Genomic DNA, 25,684 nt, shown 5'->3' with positions numbered 1-25,684 from the left:
CAGTAGTCGCTTTTCCATTCGCTTTTCCGCGCAAAACTTTACCGATATTTACTAAATGTCAAAAAAACACAAGTGCGTAATGTCGGTTTTTCCGTTAAATCACAAATGCGATGATTTGTTTATTTATTATCGCGAGATGACACGAGAAGTCACTCCATAAACATGGTGACAAATGTAAATATGGTGTTGATTTACAGATATATTCATTATTATTATTATATATTACCCCTCTATCTCGTACTAAATTAAAAAATGATTGGGTTTCCTGGTGTGTCTGCACATACCGCGACATGTTTCTTCTTCTTCTTCTTCTTCTTCTTTGCTTGTTGTAACGTCTGTCAACATCCGGTTTTTTTAATTCACCTGACTCTAGTTGCGAAAAAAGGTCTTTCCATTGCAGTTTTGCGTGATATACCATTTGCACTACACCCGAAAAACCACCTCTTGCCAGTGCAAACACTTTTAATCAAAAAATGAGACTTTTGGTGAAGTTGTCGTTTTTCCATCAGGTAAATTTTTATGCACAAGTTATATTTATATAACTAATAAACAGAATAAATTGATTGAAAAGAATAAATTGCACTATTTATTCTGTTATGTTATTCTACATCCTGTTTATCTATTTATTCTTTATTGCACTCATTTATTGCACTCATTTATTTTTAGCTTGTTTTTAAAGTTATATAGACTATATTTTAATTCTGTGGAATCCGGAAGCCAAGCAACGACATTTCGTTGCCAAAAATCTCACTGCTGTGTTTTTTTTTGTGCAATGACAATAAAGGAAGTCTAAGTCTAAATTTTTATGCACAAGTTATATTTGCACAACTTGAGGGTCAATGGAAAAGCAACTTGTGCGTTCTGGTATCCAGTGTCTGAGTTGCGGAATGGCAGGGGTCGGCCTGTGCTCATATTAAACCACATCAGGCGTTCCCCGAAGCAGATAAACGCCCGACTGGCTCAGCCAAAAGAAATCAGTTTGAGTGGGAGCGGTGCCAGACTGATCTGCCAGAGCATCAGGAGAATGGTTCCCCGTTGAGCTAGTCTTACCTTGGCTTGACTAGACTATTCATTTTATTTTTAGCCATGTGTCTTTATACTAAACCTAAAGCCTCGTTCTGTTCTTATAACTTTTAAACTCATCGAACACACCATATGTTGTGTGTCTGTAGAAGTTGGGTACATTCAACACACATGGAAACAGATTAAAAAAAAAAAAAAAAAAAGGCAGAGGGCACCGACCAGACATATGGTTTGGTGGTTTGTGGCTGACTAAGCACTGCAGATGGAGGCAACCTGCACAGATGGTCCAGCCACTGTCAGGTAGGCACATGTTGCTGGTCAAATACAGGCTGTTGGAATACTACAGAGGCTGGCAGGTTTCATGTTACACTTATGAATCATGAATCGGTGCTGTCTGATTTTTACCCTAATTGCGTGTTCACACAATGCAACCATACATACTTTTTTTTCCCACAATATTTACCTCCGCCGTGTTTTCATCGGGGTTTGTCTGTTTGTCTGTTAGCAAGATAACTCTAAAAGTTATGGACGGATTTGGATGAAATTTTCAGGAAAAGTTAATACTGGCACAAGGAACAAATGATTAAATTTTGGCGGTGATCGGGGGTGGGGGTGGGGGGGTCTGTGCTCTCCAAGTACTTTTCTAGTTATTACCTACTTTTTTGTAATAATTGTGTCTGGAAGCACTTATTGGATAAAGTCAATGAGTAAGTATGTATTGTTGCAAGCAATGGATAAAAGAACCATCAAAGACTGACTTATATGACCAAAGGAAAACTGGAGGAATTTATACAATGGGAAACTTATATGAACATTATGGTATCTGGAAAATAAGGACATGTCATCCAAATTATCACTGTTTTTTTAATTTTTATTATTATTATTATGACTGCTGTATTTTTTTTTTTCTTTTTACATATATGTACACATGTTCATAAGAATAAATGCATGTTTATATATCTCATTTGGTGCAAGTCTACATGGTGTGAATAGGTGTGTGTATGAGTTTGTGTTGTTTTGATTCATATTCCTTATGTATATTATTACCTCCGCCAAGTGTAACGGCGGAGGTAATGTTTTCATCAGGGTTTGTCTGTCTGTTAGCAAGATAACTCAAAAAGTTATGGACAGATTTGGATGAAATTTTCAGGAAATGTTGATACTGGCACAAGGAACAAATGATTACATTTTGGTGGTGATTGGGGGGTCGGGGGGGAGCGGATTTGGATGAAATTTTCAGGAATTGTGATCACTTTGCTTTGTGTGTTTGCGTGCATGTTTGTTTGCGTGCGTGTTTGTTTGTTAGCAAGATAACTCAAAAAGTTATGGACAGATTTTCACAAAATTTTCAGGAAATGTTGATACTGGCACAAGGAAGAAATGATTAAATTTTGGTGGTGATTGGGGGCGGGGGCAGATCTGTCTTGGTGGAGGTCTGCGCCCTCCGATTGCTTTTCTTGTTTTTATTGGTATTTAAGTTTTATAATGAAAGGTAAACAAAGTATTCTCTCACCCGGAGACAGCAGACCTCCGCCAAGACAGATCAACCCCTACCCGATCACCACGAAAATTTAATCATTTCTTCCTTGTGCCAGTATCAACATTTCCTTAAAATGTCATGAAAATCCATCCATAACTTTTTGAGTTATCTTGCTAACAAACAAACAAACACGCAAACACACAAAGCAAAGTGATCACAATTCCTGAAAATTTCATCTAAATCCGCCCCCCCCCTCCCCCAATCACCACCAAAATGTAATCATTTGTTCCTTGTGCCAGTATCAACATTTCCTAAAAATTTCATCCAAATCCGTCCATAAGTTTTTGAGTTATCTTGCTAACAGACAGACAAACAAACAAACAGACAAACCCTGATGAAAACATTACCTCCACCGTTACACTTGGTGGAGGTAATAATATACATAAGGAATATGAATCAAAACAACACAAACACTCATACACACACCTATTCACACCATGTAGACTTGCACCAATTGATATGTAAATATACTGTATGTAACCGGTGGTGTCGGACTCTGCGTTGTGTTCTTTTTCTCTTTTAATGATGAGACCCGCACGTGTGTGTCTTTGGAGGTAGTCTCCGTTTATTGATCTGACGAAATGATAAAACATAAAGACCTCCGGTCAGTACCCCACGTAAAGTGCACTCCTGCACAAACCAAATAATAAAGAAATATGTTTAAATACATTATAAGTGCTTAATACAGCCTAAACTAGTTGGTTCATGTAAAAAAAATTAAATTAACAGAAATTAAACCAAAAATTTTCACAAACTACACGGCTGCTTACCTCTCCCACAGAAAACCGGAACAAAAGGGAGGAGGCAAAGGCACGAAAACTCAAGTTATAGTGCGCAGCTGTAAACCGTTCGATGGGGAACAGACCAAAACAAAAAGTTCCACACACACTGATCCGGAGGCCCACAATGTCAGGTACTAAACCAAAAGAAATTAAAATAAAATGCACAGATTTTGTGTAATTATAACAATACACAATAAAATGTACCCACATTGCTGCTAGATAATTGACCCTGTTACATGTATATATAAATAACATACATATATTCTTATGAACATATCTACATGTATGTAAAAAAAAATAAATTAAATACAGCAGTCATGATAAAAAAATAAAATAAAACAGTGATAATTTGGATGACATGTCCCTATTTTCCAGATACCATAATATTCCCATAATTGTACAAATTCCTCCAGTTTTCCTTTGGTCATATAAGTTAGTCTTTGATAGTTCTTTTATCCATTGCTTGCAACAATCCATACTTACTCATTGACTGTATCCAAAGTACATATTTGTCCTCAGGTTCTACAATAATTACATATGTCATCTGTGTTATACAGTTATAAAGCTGCATCAGGCATTAAACCTTTGTAGCCTAATGTAATGCAAACATAAAAGGTTCCCTGTCCTCTGAAAATCCACTTACTGTACACGACTGCACTGCTTTAACACAGCTTTATTTATTTAGGATCTGTACAGCGGCCTCCAGGTACAAACACAATACATTTTTAAGAGCTGCTACCGGTTTACCAGGCAGGAATCATAGATCTATGGACACAAACGTCCAAACGAAACATACAGAAGCAGCATTTAGCTCAGATTTAGCTCACATATCTGTATTTTTAAAAGCAGGTGAAAACATATATTTTTTCAGATGACTATAAATGCACTGCAGTTCATTCTAGTTGTACTGTAAGTCTTATGTTTATGGAAGTCTAAAGTACTATATTTTATATTTTACATACAGTATTTTACATATTTTATTCTCTTTAATCATGACTGTATGCTTTTTCTTATGTAAAGCAGCTTGAGTTACAGTGAAAAGGCCTCTTTAATACCTTCTGATGTTTATACCTTCTGTTTATATCATATGGTTTAAGTTTTATTTATCGATTTAATTTCATACTTGAATTAATTTTATTCAGTTTATTTATATATTTAAATTATTTTATTTTGCTATTTTTTCGTTCTATTCCCTCATTTAGTCATTCTTTTTTTGTGTTTCTTTTCTTTCTTTTTTGTCTTGTCATCCACTTACATTTTATGTTTCATTTATTGATTCATTTTCTTATTTCATAGAATTTAATTGACTGTTATTTATTGAATGTGTTTTTTTTTTTTTTTTCAGTTCGTGTCTTTCTTTCTTTCTTTCTTTCTTTCTTTCTTTCTTTCTTTTTCCTTGGTAGTCCTTCAGTTAGTCTACTGATTTCTTTCTTTCTTTCTTTCTTTCTTTCTTTCTTTCTGTCCTAATTTTTCTTTCTTTCTTTCTTCCTGTCTTTCTTTCTTTCTTTCTTTCTTTCTTTCTTCTTTTTCCTTGGTAGTCCTTCGGTTAGTCTACTGATTCATTCATTCATTTCTTTCTTTCTTACTTTTTCTTTCTTTCTGTCCTTATTTCTTTTTCTTTGTTTCTTTTTTCTTTCTTTTTCTTTTTTTCTGTCTCTCTTTCTTTCTTTCTTTCTTTCTTTCTCTTTCTTTCTTCTTTTTCCTTGGTAGTCCTTCAGTTAGTCTACTGATTCATTCATTCATTTCTTTCTTTCTTACTTTTTCTTTCTTTCTGTCCTTATTTCTTTTTCTTTGTTTCTTTTTTCTTTCTTTTTCTTTTTTTCTGTCTCTCTTTCTTTCTTTCTTTCTTTCTTTCTTTCTTTCTTTCTTTCTTTCTTCTTTTTCCTTGGTAGTCCTTCAGTTAGTCTACTGATTCATTCATTCATTTCTTTCTTTCTTTCTTACTTTTTCTTTCTTTCTGTCCTTATTTCTTTTTCTTTTTTCTTTGTTTCTTTTTTCTTTCTTTCTTTCTTTCTTTCTGTCTTTCTTTCTTTCTTTTTCTTCTATTCCTTGGTGTCATCAGCCAATCGACTTTAATCACATGACAACGTCTTATCCAATGAGAACTTCCAACAGATTGAGGCTGATTACACATTGTTTGCATGTTGTCATCACAGATGTTTGTCTGTTTTCACCTTAAAATATAATGAAAGTGTTCATGTGCTCCATCCTTTTTTTCCCCTTTTCTACTTCAAGTCTGTGGCTGAAGCTGAGAACATCCTGATTTATTCACACTGAAATATCTTTGTGGATGAAATACGCAACAAAAATAAGGAGAGACATGAAAATATTTCAGCTTTTGTTTACCGAACCACACTGTATTATTGATGAGCGGCCTCACCCAGACCACAGACTGGACTGAGGAGGTGAACTGTGGGCTCTGGTTTCATACTTCACCCACCAACCTCCTTAACCCTTTCACGCATTAATTATAAGAACCTTCGGTAAGATTTTTTTTCTTGAGTGTTTTTATTCCTCCATAGGCATGAAAAAAACAATGTGATCAAGTTGTTGTTTTTATTTTTCATGGAGTTACAAAAATGTCCATGCATTTAATTTTTGAAGTAAAGAAACATGTTTAAAACCCAATATCAGAAAGTGATATTAAAACATGAAATAAAATCTGATGTTTTCTCACATTTTAACTTACAGTATTCTAATGCTAATTATTACTCTTTTCATGGAGATAATATGCAAAAAAAACAAACAAAAAAAAAACTTTTTTTTTCTAACAAATAACAATTGATTTACACTGAAACATGTCAGTGCAGATCAGGTTTATCAAGAACAGCAAAGTTACAGTAATGGTCTGAATTACAGTGTATGGGATGATCCATAAGGGTCCACTGTGTTGGCTGATATGGAACTAAAACAACAAAACCCATGAATATACAAGAGAATAGCTGGAGAAGAACTGTCCACTGTAGTGACCACTATGCATGAAAGGGTTAAACACCACATGTTTTTATATCACTGTTATTCACATTCTGCCTTAATTGCTGATTCCAAGCATTTATTTCCCCTCTTCACTACCTTATTCAGCTCATTCAGATAAGACAGCTTGAAGTTTAATATAATATCTGGTTATTTCCACATTCAACTTTGTAATCAGCACAAGAATTCAGAAATACTATTTAAGTTGGCACAAATGAATGGTTTTATATACCGCTTATTAGGATGGTTAAAAACTAATCAAATGGAAAGTTCAGTTCATTCAATCTGTGCATTTAATGTGTGTAGTTAGCGTACAAAATACCTGTATTATGAAGTACAGGGTGGGGAAGCAAAATTTACAATATTTTGAGGCAGGGATTGAAAGACAGTGTATGACCAATTAGTTTATTGAAAGTCATGAGAATTTATTTGCCACAAGAAAATGTACATAATAGAAAATGTTTTTATTCTATGTGTCCTCCTTCTTTCTCAATAACTGCCTTCACACGCTTCCTGAAACTTGCGCAAGTGTTCCTCAAATATTCGGGTGACAACTTCTCCCATTCTTCTTTAATAGTATCTTCCAGACTTTCTCGTAATAGTTTTGCTCATAGTCATTCTCTTCTTTCCATTATAAACAGTCTTTATGGACACTCCAACTATTTTTGAAATCTCCTTTGGTGTGACGAGTGCATTCAGCAAATCACACACTCTTTGACGTTTGCTTTCCTGATTACTCATATGGGCGAAAGTTTCTGAAAAGGTATGGATAATAGTGTTAGGTGTGATTATGACATCAATATATGTTTGGTTTCAAAACAATTGACGTAGTGCCTGCTGAGAAAAAACAACTAAATGTTCATTGTAAATTTTGCTTCCCCACCCTGTATATACTCATTACTCATCACCTGGTACAACTAAAGGTACATTTGTTTGGACAAATATAATGATAACAAAAACAAACATAACAAAAATAGCTCATAATAGTTGAATTTCAGAGCTGATATCTATCCATTTTCTATGTTTTCTTGATAATAACCAAAATCACTTCAGTTCTTACGTCAAAGAGGAATAAAGAAAAAAAATCTTGATTAACGTTTTCATAATTCATGCATGAAAGTGTTAAACTGACATATGTCATTGTACTGACAAAAACAGTGCTTGTTTTCTTTTCTGTCTGTTTTAGTCACATGATACACACAGGAGTTAGTACTTGATCGCATAACCATAGTTTCTGATGACTTCTGATGGTCTAATAATTTTTTCCGTGACTGTATATTCCATATTCAGTCCATTCAGCTCTACCTCTTCATGTATCTCCTGTGCTTCTTTTGAATGTTTGGGTGTTTCCATGATTGCCACCACTTCCCAGCAGCCAAAACATGAGTCTGTCATTGCGTTTACCGTTCGTATAAAAACGTATGGAACAAAATGAAGTGTTCCCGTACAAGGGGAGGTGTGTGTCGGGTTGTGAGGGTGTGGGTCTGTCGGGGGTTGTGTTGTAATTAGCTGCAGCTACAGTCTCGTTCACCTGCGTGTCGGCTGCGCAGATTTGGACTGTGCTGCCTCGCTAAGTAAGTATTTGCACGCAAACTGGTGTTATTTGATCCACCTCAGTGTCAAGCGCTTCCATAACTTTAAAAATTGAAGAGGAGGAGGTTCTCGTGGCTCTCAGCTGGCAGTTTGATTCAGATTTTATTACCCGTGCTTGGTTCTATAATAAGCAGGAACTGTCCTGTCCGATTAGGCATGCTCGGCGGCGCTCTCCGTCCCCCCCGACTGCTCCACCTCCCACCGCCACCCCCCCATCCCTCTCCTTACTAAGTGACAACAGGAGGAGGAGGAGGAGGAAAAGGAGGAGGAGGAAGCTCCCAACAATCACCAGCCTTTCTCCCTCAGACTTAACTCATTACAACCCACTAAACTCCATCCCATCTGCGCTAGTCTCCTCTGGGTTTTAGCAAGTTAGCATTAGCACACAGGCTAACAGAAGCAGGCCCCACACTGTAAAAAATCTAAATCCTACCAAGTGTATTTTTCTCATTTCTAGTCCAAATATCTCATCACACTTAAAATGAGACATAATCACCTGAAGAGTAACTTTTCACCATTTTTGGAACTCAGCTGGAGTTCCAAAAATGTGGAAAAATAGGTTCATAAGAAAAATTTCAATCGCATTGTTTTTTTTGTTTTTTTTTTTATGCTTAAAGACTAATAAAAACCCTCAGGAAAAAAAAAAAAATCTTGATTAAGGTTCTCATAATTTATGCATGAAAGGGTTAAAATGAGACATAATCACCTAAAGAGTAACTTTTCAGTGAGATATAAGAACTGATTTTTATACAATTGATCTGGAAAATCTTATTTCAAGAAATCTTACCAAGATCATTTTCACTTGTTCCATTGGTACATTTTTTTTTTTTTTTTTGGCTTAATTCAAGCAAAAATATCTTGTAGGGTCAAAACACTGTATTTGAAATCTCTCTGACAGGACATTTTAGAGACAATTTGACAGATTAGTGTTTTAAATTCATTTTTGCTTTATTTGGATCATAAGGGATTATCCAAAACAAGGAGCTACTTTATGTTACAATAAATGTTGGAATGGCAATCACTTAAAGTTCGCTCTCTGACAGGACATTTTTGGCCCCTGGTATTTTACACATCTGCGCTAGTCTCCTCTGTGTTTTAGCAAGTTAGCATTAGCACACAGGCTAACAGAAGTAGGCCCTACACTGTAAAAAATCCAAATCTTACCAAATGTATTTTTCTCATTTCTAGGCAAAATATCTCATCACTCTTAAAATAAGACATAATCACCTAAAGAGTAACTTTTCAGTGAGATATAAAAACTGATTTTTATACAATAGATCTGGAAAATCTTATTTCAAGAAATCTTACCAAGATAATTTTCACTTGTTCCATTGGCACATTTTTTTGTCGCTTAATTCAAGCAAAAATATCTTGTAGGGTCAAAACACGATATTTGAAATCTCTCTGACTGGATATTTTAGAGACGATTTGACAGATTAGTGTTCTAAATGACCCACATTTTTACTTTTAAATTTATTTTTGCTTTATTTGGACCATAAGGGATTATCAAAAACAAGGAGCTACTTTATATTACAATAAATGTTGGAATGGCAATCACTTAAAGTTCGCTCTCTGACAGGACATTTTTGGCCCCTGGTATTTTAGGGAGGAAAAGGAGGAGGAGGAAGCTCCCAACAATCACCAGCCTTTCTCCCTCAGACTTAACTCATTACAACCCACTAAACTCCATCCCATCTGTGCTAGTCTCCTCTGGGTTTTAGCAAGTTAGCATTAGCACACAGGCTAACAGAAGTAGGCCCCACACTGTAAAAAATCTAAATCCTACCAAGTGTATTTTTCTCATTTCTAGTCCAAATATCTCATCACACTTAAAATGAGACATAATCACCTGAAGAGTAACTTTTCGCCATTTTTGGAACTCAGCTGGAGTTCCAAAAATGTGGAAAAATAGGTTCATAAGAAAAATTTCAATCGCATTGTTTTTTTGTTTTTTTTTATGCTTAAAGACTAATAAAAACCCTCAGGAAAAAAAAAAAAAATCTTGATTAAGGTTCTCATAATTTATGCATGAAAGGGTTAAAATGAGACATAATCACCTAAAGAGTAACTTTTCAGTGAGATATAAGAACTGATTTTTATACAATTGATCTGGAAAATCTTATTTCAAGAAATCTTACCAAGATCATTTTCACTTGTTCCATTGGTACATTTTTTTTTTTTTTTTGGCTTAATTCAAGCAAAAATATCTTGTAGGGTCAAAACACTGTATTTGAAATCTCTCTGACGGGACATTTTAGAGACAATTTGACAGATTAGTGTTTTAAATTCATTTTTACTTTATTTGGATCATAAGGGATTATCCAAAACAAGGAGCTACTTTATATTACAATAAATGTTGGAATGGCAATCACTTAAAGTTCGCTCTCTGACAGGACATTTTTGGCCCCTGGTATTTTAGGGAGGAGGAGGAGGAAGCTCCCAACAATCACCAGCCTTTCTCCCTCAGACTTAACTCATTACAACCCACTAAACTCCATCCCATCTGTGCTAGTCTCCTCTGGGTTTTAGCAAGTTAGCATTAGCACACAGGCTAACAGAAGTAGGCCCCACACTGTAAAAAATCTAAATCCTACCAAGTGTATTTTTCTCATTTCTAGTCCAAATATCTCATCACACTTAAAATGAGACATAATCACCTGAAGAGTAACTTTTCACCATTTTTGGAACTCAGCTGGAGTTCCAAAAATGTGGAAAAATAGGTTCATAAGAAAAATTTCAATCGCATTGTTTTTTTTTTTTTTTTTTTTTTATGCTTAAAGACTAATAAAAACCCTCAGGAAAAAAAAAAATCTTGATTAAGGTTCTCATAATTTATGCATGAAAGGGTTAAAATGAGACATAATCACCTAAAGAGTAACTTTTCAGTGAGATATAAGAACTGATTTTTATACAATTGATCTGGAAAATCTTATTTCAAGAAATCTTACCAAGATCATTTTCACTTGTTCCATCGGTACATTTTTTTTTTTTTTTTTTGGCTTAATTCAAGCAAAAATATCTTGTTGGGTCAAAACACTGTATTTGAAATCTCTCTGACGGGACATTTTAGAGACAATTTGACAGATTAGTGTTTTAAATTCATTTTTGCTTTATTTGGACCATAAGGGATTATCCAAAACAAGGAGCTACTTTATATTACAATAAATGTTGGAATGGCAATCACTTAAAGTTCGCTCTCTGACAGGACATTTTTGGCCCCTGGTATTTTACACATCTGCGCTAGTCTCCTCTGTGTTTTAGCAAGTTAGCATTAGCACACAGGCTAACAGAAGTAGGCCCCACACTGTAAAAAATCCAAATCTTACCAAATGTATTTTTCTCATTTCTAGGCAAAATATCTCATCACTCTTAAAATAAGACATAATCACCTAAAGAGTAACTTTTCAGTGAGATATAAAAACTGATTTTTATACAATAGATCTGGAAAATCTTATTTCAAGAAATCTTACCAAGATAATTTTCACTTGTTCCATTGGCACATTTTTTTGTCGCTTAATTCAAGCAAAAATATCTTGTAGGGTCAAAACACAATATTTGAAATCTCTCTGACTGGATATTTTAGAGACGATTTGACAGATTAGTGTTCTAAATGACCCACATTTTTACTTTTAAATTTATTTTTGCTTTATTTGGACCATAAGGGATTATCCAAAACAAGGAGCTACTTTATATTACAATAAATGTTGGAATGGCAATCAGTTAAAGTTCACTTTCTAATGGGAAATTTTTGGCCCCTGGTATTTTAGGGAGGAAAAGGAGGAGGAAGCTCCCAACAATCACCAGCCTTTCTCCCTCAGACTTAACTCATTACAACCCACTAAACTCCATCCCATCTGCGCTAGTCTCCTCTGGGTTTCAGCAAGTTAGCATTAGCACACAGGCTAACAGAAGTAGGCCCTACACTGTAAAAAAATCCAAATCCAACCAAGTGTATTTTTCTCATTTCTAGTCCAAATATCTCATCACACTTAAAATGAGACATAATCACCTAAAGAGTAACTTTTCAGTGACATATAAGAACTTATTTTTAGACAATAGATCTGGAAAATCTTATTTCAAGAAATCTTACCAAGATCATTTTCACTTGTTCCATTGGCAGATCTTCTTTTTTTTTTTTTTTCTTTAACTCTTTCTTAGAGGGGCATTTTTTTCCAGTAAAGTGCAGAAATAATCAGTGAAAAATATTTTATATGTATGAAAACGCCTAAACTTAATAATAGTTTCCCCTGAACTGGTGAACTGTTGTTCGCTACTGTTAGCCACTGTTAGCTTGTTAGCTCATAATAGCTCATTGTCTTTAAATCCCAGAAACTGCTGTGTATTATTTATAAATATGAGTGACAGGAAGTAGTATTCTTGCACCTGAGTGGGAAATATGTTTTCTAGTATTGATCAGGTAGTGACAGTTACCATTAATGCATATTAAATTATATGGTTATTTATTGTCAGCTAATACATTTAGCAAAGTTGATATTAAAGTTATTGTATGTGTTAACATTTACCCTGCAGCTGATACTGGTGGTATTACACACACATTTAACACAAATCTGTTCAACCAATAGGAAGTATAGTGTATACAGTGTATTTTTCTCATTTCTAGTCCAAATATCTCATCACACTTAAAATGAGACATAATCACCTAAAGAGTAACTTTTCAGTGAAATATAAGGGTCTAAAACACAGGTGTCAAACATGAGGCCCGTGGGCCAAAACTGGCCCTCCAAAGGTACCAATCCGGCCTGCAGCATGATTTTATGGCGTGCAAAAATTACACTGAAGATATTAACAGTCAAAGGTGTTGAACTGGTTTTAGCCCAGTGTGATCTAAAGTAAAATAATAACATAATAACCCTTACAATAAAATGTGAACAACCTGAAAATTAAGTAGAATTTTAACAATATTCTGTCTGTTACTAAATGTTTTGTGGATTTGTAGATCCGATTTGTAAGTCGTTGTTAATAAGTTGACACATAATATTGTAGATGTTCTTATTTTAGTTACACATTCCAAACTCCAAAATTTCAACAATATTATGTTTGTGTGACATTGTGCGTAATGCACATGTACAGAGGCATAATATTGTTAAAATGTAACTTGTTTTTCTTAAAAAATTACTTTTTTTTCTGGTTATTCACATTTTTTTGGTGAAAAGAGTTTGTAAATGTAAATATTTTCATAATTTAATGTTTTTATTGCACTAAAATGAAGAGAAAAACTTGGAGTTGTCATTATTTATAGGTTTTTATGCTATTATTTTAATGCTTTGGCCCGCTTGAGATCAAATTGGGCTGAATGTGACCACTGAAGTAAAACGAGTTTGACACCCCTGGTCTAATGTATGACGCTAATGAGGTAACCAGCTGAAGTTTATTTACTAATTCAATTCAATTTTCTTGTCCCACAGTGCACAGAGAATGGAGCTTACAGTGGGATCTTTTTCTGCTTTATTAGTGTATTCTATTCATATTATTTATTGCTTTTATCTCTTCACACTTACTTTCCTTTTTTGCTTTTTTTGCTAGTGGTTTTTTAAGAGTGTTTGTATCCAACTGATCTACTGTGACCAAGTAATTTCCCTTGTGGATCAATAAAGTTTGTCTAAGTCTAAGAATGTTATGTGGCTCCTCAAACAAGAGAAAAACACTGGAAAAAATCTAAATCTTACCAAGTGTATTTGTCTCATTTCTTGTCCAAATATCTCATCACACTTAAAATAAGACATAATCACCTAAAGAGTAACTTTTCAGCGAGATATAAGAACTTATTTTTGGACAATAGATCTGGAAAATGTTATTTCAACAAATCTTACCAAGATCATTTTCACTTGTTCCATTGGCAGTTTTTTTTTTTTTTTTTTTTGCTTAATTCAAGCAAAAATATCTTGTAGGGTCAAAACACGATATTTGAAATCTCTATGATGGAACATTTTAGAGACAATTTGACAGATTAGTGTTGCTAAATGACCCACATTTTTAATTTTAAATTCATTTTTGCTTTAGTTGGACCATAAGGGATTTTCCAAAACAAGGAGCTACTTTATATTTATACTTTAATAAGTATTGGAATGGCAATCATTTAAAGTTTGCTCTCTGACAGGATATTTTTGGCCCCTGGTATTTTAGGCTAAAACTCCAACTAAAATTTCTCTTTGGAATTTCATTAATCTATACCTGTGCAATTCATATTGCAAAGTATTAGTCTTAAGAAGTAATTAAGGCATAAATAAATACTACAAATACTATTTTTTTTTTCCTTGTTTTTCGAGGGGCATTTATTCCAGTGTATATGACATTTACAAACTCACTTACATGTATTTATATTTACATAATTTTTGAACAGATCACTCAAAAGTGTATCGTTAGCCTCATAGCATAATTGCCCGACTCATATTTTTGGCCAAATTGTGATATCTGCTTCTCTTTACTCTCCAAACACTGCTGATCCATTTTGCATCATTGGCTATGTCCTGAAAAAATGTAACTTAGGCAATTCTGCTATGACGCTAACGATATACAGAAAAAAGGAAGACCACATAGTGAGAAATATACACACCTGTATGATAAATAAAGTATGTATTTCAAGTGTTTCCTATTAAAAAAAAACAAACTTTCTGACACTTACGTTACGAAGGAGGCATCGAAATGTGAACTCCAATCAGTTTTTCTGGTGATACTGCAATTATGGTCAAACCCCCCCCCCCCCCCCCCCCCCCCCCCCCCCAATGCACATTTTCCTTGACTGGCTCTTTTCCATTAGCCTGTTTACCGAGTCTACTATAGGTTAATTTCCTGAAAAAAAAAAAAAAAATTCACCCAAACCACCATCAGGCGTCAGCTCAGTGGGGTCTGCTAACGCTGGATATTTTCAGTAAAATAAAAGGTAAAAGGGCTTTGTTTGTATGCCTGATAATCGGAGTCTGAAATATTGTAATTCAACACATATTTAAGGGAAATTTCTTTAAAATTGGAAGAATGATGAACCTCCTCTGGCAGATGGATATGTGATATCATGTTTTTCCCAAACATTGAAAAGATTAGATACACATTGAATGGATCAATGGGGAGCTTTAATGTGGTATGGCATCCTTTTATTTCTTATGTAGAACAGCTGACAATGCACCTTGACTCTGGATAATGTGATTGAGTAATTACATTGTGGAACCCTTCATTTATTTTATTTTATTTTATTTTATTTTGTTTTGTTTTATTTTATTTTATTTTATTTTATTTTATTTTATTTTATTTTATTATTTATTTATTTATTTATTTTTATGGCGTCTTATGCCTTTGTTATATGTCTCAGTGTTTGTCTTATTTTTCTGTATAACTTAATAAAAATACATTGATGAAAAAATATATATATATTTAACAGAAATTGGAAATGGGAATTGGTATCTGTGTAGCTGTGAGCAGTTAAAAAATGGACAGAGGTACAAATTTTAATGCTCCCATTTGCAGAAAAATTACTGAAATTTCTAATAATTTTTGATTTATTACAGAAAATATCTGAGATACCTATCTTATTTACCATATTTGTTGCTTTATTTGTTTTTAATATCACATAAAAAGGAAAAAAAATTGAACCAAATTAAAATTGTATTTATTTGTGTATGTATATTTTTGTTTTTGTTTTCCTGAGAGGCCCTGTATGGTTAATAGTTTTAGCTGGTATCACCATGACATGCAGATATTTCCACAAAAACATGAACATTTATATTTCATAAGAGAAATTAATTACAGAGCTGGAAAAGTTTGCTTCAGTTGTGGTTTAAAAATTAATTTAACTTGACAAATGTTGAAGTTCTACAGTACTGTTCTTTTTTTTTTTTTTTTTTTTAACTATTCTCTTGAAAAATGTAAACTCAGAAAATCAAAAGTCCAACTCTAAAGTGTTTTCTGTTGGAGGTTTTTGTACTAAAATGGTAACAGTTACTGTACATTATTGATCACAGCATTGTTTTATATTAATCATTCAGCCTCATGTTTCATATTCCAGTCACGCCAGACTCTCTGTGTTCCACAAACACCACGACTCTGAATGAGGGAGCGGTGGCCGAGTCCTAAAATATTTAAAGTACGGTAAAGCGTGTTTGTTGATTTCCAGCAGATGGATCGCTCAAGTGTTTGTTCTGTTGACACTTGGCTGCAGCTATTGACGATCAAACCCCTGCAGATACTGTACACACACTTACCAGTCTGAAGAAAGGCCACATTTCCCTGTGTGCGTGCAGGCGAAACTGGAAAAATGCAATATTTACAGCATGGAAAACATATTTTTTCTGATGAGAACCAACAGAACCATAATATTACGTTGAAAAATATCCAACACTTTCCTTTTTCTTAACCCATAAAGACCCAAACAGCCACCGATGACACAAACCATCTACTGATCTAAACTGGTTAATACCTGTTGATCCATTAAACCTGTCAATACATGTAAATAATTGGTGTAAAATACAGTTTGTCGTCTTTTCATAGTCATCATATATGACCCATGTGGACTTTCAGGGGCTCCATAGTTACCATGGAAACGCATCATCTTCTACAACACTGATTCACCAGTAAAACCCATGGAGTTGAACCAATGACAGTGGATGGAGACACTTGTTTTTCTGTTCAGTTAATGATATATTTTACTGAAAAAGTTGTTTTTTCTTGAGTTTTCTCTGTTTTTGACATAGTAACCCGCAAATGTAATTTCAGCATGATGATTTAGGTACATGATCAGTAAATTAAATGTGGGAAAATACCTGATTTTTACTGAAAAAAATGCAAAATACAAAGGATAATATTATAACGAATAGTGATAAATCACTTTGGAAAGGTTGAATAGAAAGAAAAATAATTTAGGAACTCCTAAATTTTCAAATTTAGGATCAATGACAGTGGATGGAGACACTTGTTTTTACATTCAGTTTGCTATATCTTTACTGAAAAAGTGACTTTTTCTTCATTTTTCTCTGTTTTGATATATTAACTTTGAATTTACGCTGAGTTTTCATGAACATCTACATGATCTGTGAATTAAATACAGGAAAATACATGATTTACACCAAAAAATGCAAAATACAGAGGATAATATTATTTACAAAAATGGTGATAAATCAGTTAAGAAAGGCAGAAATACAGAAAAATTCATTAGGGAACTGACACAGAAGTCGCACTGGGTCTTTATGGGTTAAGAAAAAATTAGACTGAATAACACTGGTCTTAACCTTGTCTGAACAAAAGAAAAAAAAAAGTAAAACTACATAAACAGAAGACAAAATGAACGTCATTAGCCTGAATAACACTGGTCTACAAGTAAAATGCTTCCAGACTAAAAGTAGTGAAATTTTACCTCATGTGAGTCACTGATAAAGAAAAATCAAGTCAAAAATGCTGGTTGGCTGAAGTTTCAAAGATACAGTCTTGGGTCAAAATGTGAAATTCAAGAATTAGGAAGAGAATTGGTTTAACTCCACAGGAATATTAGTCTCAGATCTACCAGATCTACTTTAAAACACTGTTTATACATGACATCAATACAATACATCGACTTTACAGGTTCTATCTAGTGGAAGATTTATAAATCTATTCTATAAATGTACATAAACCAATATATATGTGTAAGAACACTTTATCGTATACCTCGAAAACCTCAGCAAACCAACACTTTTGTCATTTGTTTTCCAATTCATCTTATTAAAGTACATAACATTTTGTATTTTTAATCTAGGAGGTACAAAGACACAATTTTCAAGAGGTACAGGGATGAGGGACGAGTTGGGTATGATGTGGTATGTGTAATATTGTATTATGTGTTTATGTAAATTATATTATATGTGTTTGTAATAATATAAAGCCAGAAATGAATTAATTAACTACAAGTATCAGGCATTAGAGTATAGATATATTTAGACTAGCAAGATTATTATTGTTATTAATTATGAAAGGAGAAAAGGTGGGAGTTTATAAGTTATGCTTCTTTTCACTCCTTTTCAAATATGTATTATGTCTTATGTTTAAATGTTTTGTTTGTTTATTTATTTTTCTTCCTTCTTGATATTCATATTCAAAATAAATCCATCAATCAATCAATCTCTGAGGCAGATAATTAAAAAAATAAAAATAAATCTTAGACCAGTGATATTGACAGTTTTCTAAAAAAAAAAAAAAAAATTGCTTTTAGAAACTTTTCTCACATTTTTTTCTTTTACAAAAGGTCCTCAGTCTTAACTTATTTAAGTTTTCTGGCATTTAATTTGATGATAGATATGTTTAGACTAACAAGCTTATTATTGTTATTAATTATTTAAGGAGAAGGGGTGGAGTTTATAAGTTACGCTTCTTCTCACTCCTTTTCGAATATTATATGTTTAAATGTTTTTTTTTGTTTTGTTTTTTTAAATATTTCTTCTTTTTTGGCATTCACATTTAAAATAAACACATCAATCAATCAATCTTTGAGGCAGATAATTAAAAAAAAAAAAAATCATAGACCAGTGATATTGACAGTTTTCCAAAAAACAAATTGCTTTTTGAAACTTTTCTCACATTTTTTTCTTTTACAAAAGTTTCTCAGTCTTAACTTATTTAAGTTTTCTGGCATTTAATTTGATGATAGATATGTTTAGACTAACAAGCTTATTATTGTTATTAATTATTTAAGGAGAAGGGGTGGAGTTTATAAGTTACGCTTCTTCTCACTCTTTTTCGAATATTATATGTTTAAATGTTTTTTTTTTTTGTTTTTTTTTTTTTATATTTCTTCTTTTTTGACATTCATATTCAAACTAAATACATCAATCAATCAATCTATGAGGCAGATAATTAAAAAAAAAATCATAGACCAGTGATATTGACAGTTTTCCAAAAAACAAATTGCTTTTTGAAACTTTTCTCACATTTTTTTCTTTTACAAAAGTTTCTCAGTCTTAACTTATTTAAGTTTTCTGGCATTTAATTTGATGATAGATATGTTTAGACTAACAAGCTTATTATTGTTATTAATTATTTAAGGAGAAGGGGTGGAGTTTATAAGTTACGCTTCTTCTCACTCCTTTTCGAATATTATATGTTTAAATGTTTTTTTTTTGTGTTTTTTTTTAAATATTTCTTCTTTTTTGGCATTCACATTCAAAATAAATACATCAATCAATCAATCTATGAGGCAGATAATTAAAAAAAAAAATCATAGACCAGTGATATTGACAGTCTTCCAAAAAAACCAAATTACTTTAACAAACTTTTTTTCACATTTTTTTCTTTTACAAAGGTCCTCAGTCTTAACTTATTTAATCTTTCCGGTATTTAATGTGATGTTTGTGGTGTCTAGACTTGTGCCTGTCACAGTTTGGCAGCAGCAGCATCAGAGCTGTTCTCTATATAAAGAAGTGCGATGAAAACTACTGTAAGCCTCCTCCTTCTGCGGTGTGAGCCTCCATAGCCTGAGGCAGACAGTCTGCTGCTGGTGCCAGTGATACACAACACCATAGATATTATATCTGTGCAACTGTCGGCTTCTCATCACTGCTCACAACTTAATGTTACAATAGGAAAAAAATATGTCTCCTCGAAAGAAGCAACAAGAAGAGGAAGTTACCTTCTGTGCAAGTTTGTTTACGTAATCCCCCCCCCCTTCCCTCCCTCTTTTTTTTTTTTTTTTGTTTTTTTTTTGTTTTTTTTCCTTCACGGCACCAGAAAATTGACCCAGGACTCATTTCCAGTAAATAGGACAAGCGTTGCATATGCTGTCTGCACATTTTGTCGTTTTCTGGGAGGGTAGGTTATGCAAGCCCCCTTTTCACTGCTAATTCCATCAAAGCTTTGGGAGCAGTTCTAATTGGGCGTCTCTATTTTTGGTTGTCTTCCAGTCCTGTTTTGCTGCCTTTGAGAAAAAGGCAGCGCAGCGAATGTAAAGCTGTGTGATAACAGGGCCATTCGCCACAGTACTGAGTTTGACCCTGCAACCAGCCTCCATGACGGATGTGAGATGATTCCTAGCCCTCAAGCTCAGCACGACACACTCAGCACAACTCAGATACACTCCCTCCATCCCTCTCTCTCTCTCTCTCTCTCTCTTATTTTCCTGTGTTCGCCGTCTCATTCTACATCTCCCTCCTTCTGTCAGTCGCTGTTACACTGCAGACTGACTCCGTGCTGCATGCTGTCAATGTAAAGCTGCTACCGTATCCACCCACTGCTGCTTTAAGAAGTGGTGACTCACCTAAACACATCAGTGTGTTTTTTTTTGTGTGTGTGTTTTGTGCTCCAGAGGATGTTATATCACGCTGGCCTTGGTTTCTACTTTTCTGGGCCCTTTCTCTGTTTAGGTGACAAGTGCAGCTGTTTTCAAATGATAGCGCTGTCTGCATGTCAAACTGTTATCTGTAGGATTCCCAGATTAGTGCAAACACACACACACACTCACATCCACACACACTCACATATATACACACATAGTACAATCTGTGCACTTACTGAGTTATGTGCTATTCTGGGTGCATCCAGGGGACTTCCAGCTTATGGGAAAAGCAAATGAGCAAATTTGCATTTTCTCTACTTTGCTCAGTAATGGGATGTATGTGAGGGGCTGTGTAAGTCCAAAATGAAGTGCCGATGACGGTCGTGTGTCTGGGACGACCGGGTACGACTGCCAATTAGAAACAAACAGGGCAATACATATGGCGTGTTGTGTGTCTGTTGTTGGAGCTTCCAAGCAGCCCGAGCTGAGCAGTGTTTTCCCTGCCATGGTTTTGAGTCTCCCCCTCACTTCTCTGCATTATTAAATAATCCTTGAATTATTCACCGCCTTTCGTATCAAACAAATATTTTTGCAAGTTGCACCTACAGATAGGTGAAGGGACAGCCTCTCTGATATTAGTGAAAAGTGTTCGGATTTGTTTATGAAAAAACATTCACGCAAATGAAAGAAATGAGACCAACCGCTGGTGAGTCATGTCTTAAAAGAGAATTTTCCGTCTCTGCTAAATATACAGTGCGATGGAGCTTCCAGAGATTTTGCGTACCCTATGTGATATTTTTATCTCCTCCTTTTCGTGCTGCATTATAGATTTTTTTTTTTTTTTTTTTTTTAGTGTAATATACATGGTGTCAGTTGCTCGCTCCACACGCTCTTAGGCGAAACACGCTGGTTATTTTATGAATGAAGCCTTGAAACATAAATAAAGCTAATGTGTTGCAGGGACTGGGTTGACATAAAGCGCATTTCTTCAGTATGTTACTATGCAAACCCTTGTGTGGTGAAGATTTCCAGATCCTGCTGAGCGATGATAGGTCATGTCTAAATCCTAGTGATGACGCTGCGCTGTCATGGCGGGCGAGGACTGACTCGTGTGCTGACTTGTTAGTCACGCTTTGATGCACAGTTTAAGGAGGACTCCAGGAAGCGCGTCCATTGCGCATGCGTTTTTTTCCTCTCGCGTATACACACGAGTACACACCGGCAGAAAACACACAGTACTGGCACGTTTTTTTGTACAATAAGAACACACAGGCCTGCTGCGAGTGCTTAAAAGGAAAGCAGCTTTATCATTTAGTAGTCTGACATGAAACCATGGTCATGTGGTTTTATGAGGTGACTTCAGAACGAGTGCTTTGCTGAATTAATAAAAAACAAAACTAAACTGGAAGTACTACAATAAAAACAGGCCCTATTTTCTTTTAAAAAAAAATTAAATGAAATGAGACAAAAAAAAAAAAAAGCACATGATATAATGTTTCTATCATATTAATATTTCTTGGTTTATTCACAGCTCTGCAATATGTGTTTGAAAAATTAGTTCCAAAAAAGAAAAAAAAGCTTGTGGAAATTGTTATTTGTTACTTTAATCCAATTTGACCTGACTTTATTGAAACCATCGAAATTATATTGTAAAAATATGCCAAATATATTCACATATGAGGCCTGTGTGAGTGTTTTTTAACACCTAAGATAGAACAATTTCTTGTTTTTCTACTTCCACATTTTTTTTATTTACAGCTTTTTCTATTTTTTAAATATATTTTTCTTGTGGCTTGCATGTCACTGGCATAGGCACATATTTTTTTTCCTATTATTATTTAAATTTGCATTTTATCGGAAATATATTTAATCGAGATAATACATATGTCGATATCCATATCCTTTTAAGTAACATCCACAATAATGGGCACGTGTTGGTCTGTTTATAGCTCATAGCTGAAAATAAACACTACTTCTATATTATAAAATACTAAAATGACAATAAACACTGCATTTATGTGCCACAATACTTATTCAACAGCCCTTTTTATTTGTTATTTTTCTTATTATATTACATTATAATGTTATATCGTAATTTAGCATCTTAAACTACATAAATGTGTGAAGACCACTTCTTTTATTCATTCACTGGTGCTGGAGATCTAGATTTATCATTGTTTTTTTAAATGTTTTTGTTAGTAGAGGAAAGAAAAAGGTGAAATTCAGTCATAATACTGGTTGATATATTAGCAGAAAAAATGCTAATGTGAGTTGTTTAATGAAAACTAACACCTATAATTAAAAAGTGCTTTTTTTTTTTACCGATGTACTACATTTATTTTTCCATTCTCTGTAATATTTTTCTCTTTTTCACATTTTTCACGAACGAACCGTACAATTTATTGACGGTTTAATTTGTGCAGCTTTCTCCGGCTTCATGTCTCCATAAACTATTCTGGCTCTTGTCCAGATATTTGGCAGCGAAGCTCTCCACGGTCCATTTGATCAAAAGGTGCTGGCTCATTGCTCAGACGGACCGAAGAACCTCAGCAGCAGCACTCACTCTCTCTTTTCACATGCAATAAAGTTTGTTGCCTCATGTGGGGGATCTCTCCCTCTTTTTGAAGCAGACTTTTTAGGTCCATAATTTATACATTTACCTTACTTGCTTCTGCGTGCGTTGGCCTCCTGCATTTTTTAAAGGCCGGGTATTGAGGGATTTTCTGTCATGCTCTCTTGCTTTGTTCTGATCACGCAAAGCTGCTGCCATCCCACTTACAGGAACACTGGCAAAAAGCTGAGGCCTAAGTTACGCCACCTCGCTCGTATATACACAGGCTACGGTCACACTGTCATATTCCAGCAAATAGCCAGTACCGCACCCTGACAGAGTGGTGGACCAGAATCCCTTGCCGGACCTCCGGATTCTGGGACAAACAGTCTCGAGCCGTTGCGTGAGAGTTTTTTCCTCGCAAACACACACAAAACTGAAGCGTCCGTGTGTGTCTCGGCGAGTGAAGGGAAAGGGTGTCGAATCCTCGCCTCACACCCATGCATGCAGAAGCAGACCAACCTCCTCTGCTCCCTGTGGAGGACACATGGCAGACAAAAATAGACAAAGAGGGAGAGCCCGAGATGAACAGATTAGGCCAGAACAGAGACAGTTCCTAGATAAAGTTACTAAATAATTCTCTGTCTTCACCCCGCATTAGAGTCAAACACCAAACAAAAACACACACGTAAAACCCAAAACACAATCATTCATGTGATTTATTTTTGTAAATTACTATTTGATTTCAGTTTGGGTAAATTGTTTGGGTTGATATGTGAGTGATGCATATTTTGGTTTTTTTGCATATATTTTATATAGTTATTATCACTATTTATTACTATTACTATATATGAGTTTGTATCCTGATAGTGCAACTATATTTCATTGTACTTTTTGTATTATGACAATAAAGTAGCTTATCTTATGTTATCTTATAAAGACTGAAAATTATTACATATAGAGAGAAACAAACTGGTGTATGTGATTCATGAGTTTTAATCTGAAATATTTCTTAACATTATTGTCTCTATTAATTGTTAAAAACTGGTTATTTTAGGTTATTTTTGATTGCTCGCATTCATATTAGCAGTTATAAAACCGGTGCAAACAAATAATACCTATAAATTGCAGTGTTTTTTTTCCTTTTCCTTGCAAATTTACAGTTTTTTCACTGCTCATTTGTTGACTTTTTTTTTTTTTTTACCATTGTGTGTGTGTCTGTGCTTTTATTTATTAGTTATTTGTGCTGTTTTTATGATTTTGCTGCTTTCTCTCTTGCTCAAAATGGCAATCACACTTGATTGACTGAGCAATTAATAGATTCAGTTGATGATTTGCAAAAAAAACAAAACAACTGCACTACAATACAATACAATACAATACAATACAATGCAACTTTAAATAATTTTTTTGGACCCAAAAAGGAAGACTATAATTATTTGTACCTGTTTTTAATCAGATTATTAAGCTCATTTCTTTATTTTTCCTATCATTCTCTCAATGATTCCTTCAAATTTAAATGGAATTGAATAAATGAATGAATGAATAACTTTGCAGGACTTCAGTTTTTTTTTTATTTATTTATTTATTTTTATTACAGTTCTGTAACATTCTTTTAGAAACTGGAAATAATAATTAAATATATATATATATATATATATATATATATATATATATATATATATATATATATATATATATATATATATATATATATATAGAAATAAAAGTGAAGTAGTAGATGGATGAATTATTCCAGTTCTATTTAATTTATCCTTCTGAATTTCAATTCTGTTAATTCTGGGTTGCCTTGTCTTGTCTGAAAAAGAGTGTGAAGCATATTTTCCCTTATACATCAGTTTAATAAACACACATATTTGTTTTTCGTCTTCTTTAGGGCCAAAATCAGGAAATGACAATATAACTTCTAGTATATCGTATCCTGTAACTTCATAACTTTTAACTTTAGCAGTTATTTGCAGAGGTTTTATGAAGGTGCAATAAAACCTCTTGTGAAAATAAAAGTAATGATGTTATTGAGTTAGTTTTTAATCAATAAACATCCATTCTTCAAGTATTCAAGTATAACTACAAGCTATGTTTACACAGAAATAGTTGCACTAATAGTTCCTGTGATCATTATATAAGAAACATACCTCAAATACATAAATAACTTAAAAACCTATAATACTGACTGTCAGTAAGGTACATTTTTATAACTTAAATTGTGCTTAAATATATACAGGATCATTTCCTGTGTTGTAGTTTAATGTACATGTACTCACTGTGATGCCTGATTTCATCATTATTATGCAATCCTTAATTTCCTGAGGCTCTGCCCAAGGGATCAATAAAGTTCCATCTCATCTAATCTAATATGTGAATAAACATAAGGGGATATATAAAAACAATAACATATATTATAAGAATGGGAATGTACTGATACACAGGGGACCCAGTTGAATGTTTTTTCTGACTGTCCACTCCTCATCTCCTGGTCTTTGTCTCTCCTTCCTCCATGTGCTGTCATCTAGATTCCTTCCCTCACATGTAAATTTAGGTCAGGCCACAGTCTCCTCTCCGGGCTTCACCGGAAAAATGTGGAAATGGATCGTTTCACACCAGTTAATCTTATTGGGAGAGAGACAGAGAGAGAGAGAGAGAGAGAGAGAGAGAGAGAGAGAGAGAAAACAACAACAACAACAACAACAACTAGTACTTAATATGGAGAGGAGAGGAGAGGAAAGGAAAGGAAAGGAAAGGAAAGGAGAGGGGAGGGGAGGAGAGGAAAGGAGAGGTAAGGAAAAGAGAGGAGAGAAAAAGAAAGGAAAGGAGAGAAAAGGAAAGAAAAGGGGAGGAGAGGAGAGGAGAGAAAAGGAAAGGAAAGAAAGGGGAGGGAGAGGAAAAGAGAGGAGAGAAAAGGAAAGGAGAGGGGAGGAGAGGAAAGGAAAGGAAAGGAGAGAAAAGGAAAGGAG

The sequence above is a fragment of the Sphaeramia orbicularis genome, chromosome 21 (genome assembly GCF_902148855.1).
Source record: "Sphaeramia orbicularis chromosome 21, fSphaOr1.1, whole genome shotgun sequence".
NCBI lineage: Eukaryota > Metazoa > Chordata > Actinopteri > Kurtiformes > Apogonidae > Sphaeramia > Sphaeramia orbicularis.
The sequence above is the reverse complement of the archived record's forward strand: the minus strand, read 5'-3'. Positions refer to the sequence as shown.